The sequence below is a fragment of the Schistocerca serialis genome, chromosome 8 (genome assembly GCF_023864345.2).
Source record: "Schistocerca serialis cubense isolate TAMUIC-IGC-003099 chromosome 8, iqSchSeri2.2, whole genome shotgun sequence".
Classification (NCBI taxonomy): domain Eukaryota; kingdom Metazoa; phylum Arthropoda; class Insecta; order Orthoptera; family Acrididae; genus Schistocerca; species Schistocerca serialis.
In genome coordinates, this window is record NC_064645.1 from 427,602,512 (window position 1) to 427,608,812 (window position 6,301).

Consider the following 6,301-nt stretch of genomic DNA (forward strand, 5'->3'; position numbering starts at 1 on the left):
CACTTAGCAAGTGTGGTGTCTGGCGGTGACACCACAGAAAGAGCATGTTACGAATGTAGTAGAAAAGACGAACGGTCGACTTCATTTATTGGGAAAATTCTAGGAAAGTGGTTCACCTGTAAAGGAGACCGCGTAATGGACGTTAGTGCGACCTATTCATTAGTGCTGCTCCATCGTTTGGGACGCTACAAGGTCGGATTCAAGAAAGACATTGAAGCAATTAAGAGGCGGGCTGCTACGTTTGTTACCCGTAGGTTCGAACAACACGTAAATGTTACGGGGATGCTTGGCGAACACAAATGGGAATCCCTGGAGAGACGCCGGCGTTCTTTTCGAGAAAAACTATTGAGAATATTTAGGGAACCGGCATTTAAAGCTAATTGCCGAACAGTTCTACTGCCACCAACAAACATTCCGTGTAAGAACCGCAAAGATAGGATGCAAGAAATTAGGACTCACACGGAGCAATGTAGACAGTCGTTTTTCCCTCGCTGCATTTGGGAGTGGAACAGGAAAGGAAAAGACTAGTAATGGTACGAGATACCCACCGCCACGCGCCGTAAGGTGGCTTGCGGAGTATCGGTATAAATGTAGGAATGCAGGCACTAGCTTTCATTAAATGTGCGTGGTGTTCCACGAATATGTTTTCCAGTTGCATCTACAACAAATGCCATATGGAATTCCGTTCTAGCACAACAAGAGAAGCTATTTATTACGAGTAAAACGATTCTGTAATCTGTTCTGTAGCAAATGGAATACACACTGGAAGGGAGTTTGCAGTAATCATTGATTTATTAACGAAATTTCTACGGCGAAAATAAGCGCTTTGAATAATTTTTCATGGCGTATACTATCTAATAATGTCCTGTGTGATAAAAGTGGAACTTCTGCAGCCCTAAAGCATCGACTGCACGCCTACCAACGCAGTGCCGCGAAACGGCATCAAGAAGGCGCTGACCTGCACGTCAATGACAAAACGACATCAAGAAGGCGCTGACCTGCACAGCAGTGGAAAGAGCGGGCAGCGCTACAACTCCAGAAAGACAGAGTTCGTCGCCCCCTGTCAACGCTGAATTTGTCATCAGCCCATCGCTGGTCTGCCGACACCTCGAGATCATCCAATACTGTGTAATAGGAAGATGATACCTAGCCTGCTTTCTGCGAGTAGTAATAGTGTGCAAAAGTAACTGCATACAGAAAGAGAAGTTATGTTTCTTTCGTTTTGAGAAATAATGATGATGATGAAATCTCAGCCTCCGTGAAGCGTTGGGGACGATGCGGGAGAGTGGTGGTGGTTTGCCATTGCTTTCCTCCGACCGTAATGGGGATGAATGATGATGAACACGACACAACAACACCCAGTCATCTCGAGGCAGGAAAAATCCCTGACCCCGTCGGGAATCGAACCTGGGACCCCGCGTGCGGGAAGCGAGAACGCTGCCGCAAGACCACGAGGTGCGGACTTGTGAAATGCTCTGTAAATTTGAGAATGTTATGTACAAATCGGCAACTGCCTTGCCGCACTGGATACACCGGTTCCCGTAAGATCACCGAAGCTAAGCGCTGTCGGGCGTGGTCGGCACTTGGATGGGTGACCATCCAGGCCACCATGCGCTGTTGCCGTTTTTCGGGGTGCACTCAGCCTCGTGATGCCAATTGAGGAGCTACTCGACCGATTAGTAGTGGCTTCGGTCAAGAATACCATCATAACTACCGAGAGAGCGGTGTGCTGACCCCACGCCCCTCCTATCCGCATCCTTTACTGAGGATGACACGGCAGTCGGATGGTCCCGCTAGGTCACTCGTGGCCTGACGACGGAGTGCTTTTTTTATATACAAATCATTTTGAATTCCTGCGAGCGGCCATCGCAACTTCCCTCCTTCCTTGCTTGTGTTGGTGGTGACTCTTACTGTAACCGAATCAATAGAAAGCCAAAATAAATAAATAAAAAATAAAAGGAATATTATTGCTGTCGTCTTATCCGTAACCCTTGCTCGCTGCACTATTCTAACTTCTTCGGAACATTACTAGCGTTGCGGGGTTGTAGTATGCATAAAAGTTCAACACCCAGATTAACGGAGACTGGGGGGCGTCTCATGAGAGGGCGCTAGCCAAGTACTCAGGACAGGTTCCTCTACATCATCTGTAAAACTCACCACAATCCGTGTTAACAGGTCTGATAATCCCGTTATAAGTACAAAAGCGTGGCACTCATGCCTTCCAGTATGTCAAAAATGACGAATATGTGGAGGGTGGATACATCATGGAATCTTTATCCATTATTGAAAAGGGGTGTTACAAGAGCGCTCGGAAGTTGCCAGTTCGCCAATAGGATTAAGTTGCGACATGTTCCCGAGACGGGAGACTGTGAAATCGCGTCTTTTTCACGTGACTAGTTGGGGAGCGCGGATGAGCGGAGACAACCAGCGGTTGAAATGAGCAGCGGCTGGCGTCGCACGTGCGGTGGGGATGGGGGGGGGGGGGGGTACCGACCCGGCTGCGGTGGGCGACAGCACAGCAGGCAGACGGTGACGGCGGGCCATCCGGCGGCTGCTGAAGCAGCGGAACGAGGCGTGGGTGAGGAAAACGGGGAATCCCCGGCGCCGCTCGCTGCGTCGTAATCAATGCGCGGCTCGGCACCACGCTACGCCGCGGCGGTGCTAACAGATGAGGCGCCAGATTGCCGCAGACAGACGCGACCAGCGCCTTTGTTCGCGGCCGCCGCGAAGCGCCCGGCCGCGCCACGCCGATGCCGACGCCGACGCCGACGCCGGGCGTCGGATGAGCGGCGCCAAACCGCGCCCGCCTCACTCCAGCCCAGCGCAGTCACCGCTCCGAATGGCGCCCACGCCCTCCACCGAGCAGTATGGCGCGCCTCGCCGCTGCGTGCCTCGCAAAAGCGGGGATTCCCCGAAGATGACATCGTGGGGCGTCGTTTCGCAGATACTGCTGACTGGACTTAATAGCCGTTTGGAAAGGCATGGTTATTAAATTACACTGTCAGACAATAAAAGTAAAGCACACAGAACACATAGTCGGATGTCAATGTAATTTCATACACCTTACACACTATTGGTTGTTATGTAAACGATTACAGTTGCAGTTCTACGTGTCTGGTAGAACGGCTATCAAAGTCCATCACTATACACTACTGGTCATTAAAATTGGTACACCAAGAAGAAATGCAGATGATAAACGGGTATTCATTGGACAAATATATTATACTAGAACTTACATTTTCACCCAGTTTGGGTGCATAGATCCTGAGAAATCAGTACCCAGAACAACCACCTCTGGCCGTAATAACGCCCTTGATACGCCTGGGCATTGTGTCAAACAGAGCTTGGATGGTGTGTACAGGTACAGCTGCCATGCAGCTTCAACACGACACCACAGTTCATTAAGAGTAATGTCTGGCGTATTGTGACGAGCCAGTTGCTCGGCCACCATTGACAAGACGTTTTCAGTTGGTGAGAGATCTGGAGAATGTGCTGGCCAGGCCAGCAGTCGAACATTTTCTGTATCCGGAAAGGCCCGTACAGGACCTGCAACTTGCGGTCGTGCATTATCCTGCTGAAATGTAGGGTTTTGCAGGGATCGAATGAAGCGTAGAACCACATGTCATGACACATGTGAAATATAACGTCCACTGTTCAAAGTGCCGTCAATGAGAACAAGAGATGACCGGGATGTGTAACCAATGGCACCCCATACCATCACGCCAGCTACTACGCTACTACGGCGATGACGAATGCCCGCTTCCAATGTGCGTTCACCGCGATGTCGCCAAACACGGATGCGACCATCATGATGCTGTAAACAGAACCTGGATTCATCTGAAAAAATGGCGTTTAGCCATTCGTGCACCCACGTTCGTCGTTGAGTACACCATCGCAGGCGCTCCTGTCTGTGATGCAGCGTCAAGGGTAACCGCAGCCACGGTCTCCGAGCTGATAGTCCATGCTGCTGCAAACGTCGTCGAACTGTTCGTGCAGATGGTTGTTGTCTTGCAAACGTCCCCATCTGTTCACTCAGGGATCGAGACGTGGCTGCACCATCCGTTACAGCCATACGGATAAGATGCCTTTCATCTCGACTGCTAGTGATACGAGGCCGTTGGGATCCAGCATGGCGTTCCGTGTTACCCTCCTGAACCCACCGATGCCATATTCTGCTAACAGTCATTGTATCTCGACCAACGTGAGCAGCAATGTCACGATACGATAAACCGCAATCGCGATAGGCTACAATCCGACCTTTATCAAAGTCGGAAACGAGATGGTACGCATTTCTCCTCCTTAGACGAGGCATCACAACAAAGTTCCACCAGGTAACGCCAGTCAACTGCTGTTTGTGTATGAGAAATCGGTTGAAAACTTTCCTCACGTCAGCATGTTGTGTAGGTGTCACCACCGGCGCCAACCTTGTGTGAATGCTCTGAAAATCTATCAGTATAAATGATATTTAAAAATTCTTGCCTTATTGAAGAAGAACCGTGCCAGATGTGTACGTTTAGTCATACTTCCACACACAGAACAGTTATACTTGTGCTTTGGTTTCGTAGGTTTTATAGTTGCTGGGGACTTAATTAATTAATTGAATTAACGAAAATTTTCATTTCATTCTTGTTGTTGTTCCATGCAGTCAGATTGCGGACAAAAACTAGTCAGGGCCAACCGTTTACGAGACACAGCGTAATCGAACATACAGTTACGAAAAATAAAAATGATTTTCAAATTTAATAATAATTAAGCCCCCATGCACGTGGCGACCGCTGCTTCGGATCGTCCCTTGGAATTCTTCTGATTGTAAAAATAGTAGACAGTAGTATTGTTGTAGTACTTTGTAGTTTAGTAATTGTAGTCTATTTTGCATCCGTAGATTTGGTAATCGGCATTCTTCTAATGGTATTTTTCAAAATTTAAATTTGTTGTCTTGTCTACGGGTTTGACAATTTAGTGCAATTATTTCAATTGTTCGTTAATCGTGTTTGAGGGAAATATTTCGTGTGAATGGTATTGTTGAAGATGAGGAGTCATTGTGTGTAATTTTCGTACAGTGACGAGTTTTGTATGTTTTGTAAATGATTACGTGGTCAATGAAACAGGCAAAAATGATGAATAGTCAGAATAACGAAATTGTTGACATGTCGAACTCGCCAACACAGGATAACAGTATGATGAATAATGGTGTTGAAAACAATTTAATAAGCAGGGAAAATAGTCCGGAAACAGTTCAAAATTTTTCTCAATCAGAAAATTCACGATTACGTGGTTAACGACAGAAGAAATGGAGCAGTTAATGAGTGCAATATTAAATTTGGGATCACAGATGGGAACAATGGAAACGCGGTTAGACTCACTGCGATCTGAAATTAAAACAGAAATGAAAGCAATGACAACACGGTTATGCTCACAAATAGGATCAATTAAAACAGAGATGGAAACAATGACAACACGGTTAGACTCACGAATAGGGACGTGTTTCAAAAACATGAAAGATGACTCAAAGAAAGAAAGTAGAGAAGAAGTACAACCGATTTTGAATGCTCACAATAATAGATTAATTGCAGTAGAGATCAGACAAGAGGAACAGGACAGAGATCGGGAAGAAAAAGATCGCGTGATAGTGCAAAAATATTCAGAGTTAATTTTACAACGTGCACACGATAAGGAAGAAATACTTGAAAGAATCGAGGAATCCGTACCAAATGACAGAATAAATAACTTAACGCAACAGTATGAACAGTTCACTACTAAATGTGACAATACCGAAACCCGAGTCGCGACACTTACGGAAGACGTAAATAAACAGAAAGAACAATTAAGTGACTCATCGGAAAGAGTTGAGGAGATCTCAGATAAATTGACAAGTCTTAGTTTAGCAGAGGGGTTTGAAGAAAATAATTTGTTTCATTTACGAGATGAAACAAGACAGCGCCAGACGCGTGAACTTGACAATAATGGACATTCGGACTGGGACAGACGCGGTAGGTCTTTGTCGCCACGAGGAGAAAACCTTGACTATAAACACTTTTTGACTGTTCGGAAATTTAAGATCTTTCGTAATTCTATGAATGACATACATCCATGTTCATGGCTAGATCAATTTATGTACGCACTCCCGCCTAATTTTCCACTAAGTCACAAACTGGAAATTATGTGCGGCTATTAAAGTCCTCAGGGGATTCACTACACTAAGTGAATATGTGCCGTAGCGTGCATAGGGCCCCGAGCTGTAGTGGTGCTATTTCCCTTTTAGTTTTCTGCACCGCTGCCTACTCTTTTACTATTCTTTGCA

The 6,301-nt window shown here is 46.5% G+C and overlaps 1 pseudogene; it reads left to right on the forward strand.

The window, feature by feature from the left end:
- The first annotated feature begins 1,505 nt into the window (after positions 1-1,505).
- Positions 1,506-1,623, forward strand: LOC126417905 (5S ribosomal RNA; annotated as a pseudogene).
- The last annotated feature ends 4,678 nt before the right edge of the window (positions 1,624-6,301 follow it).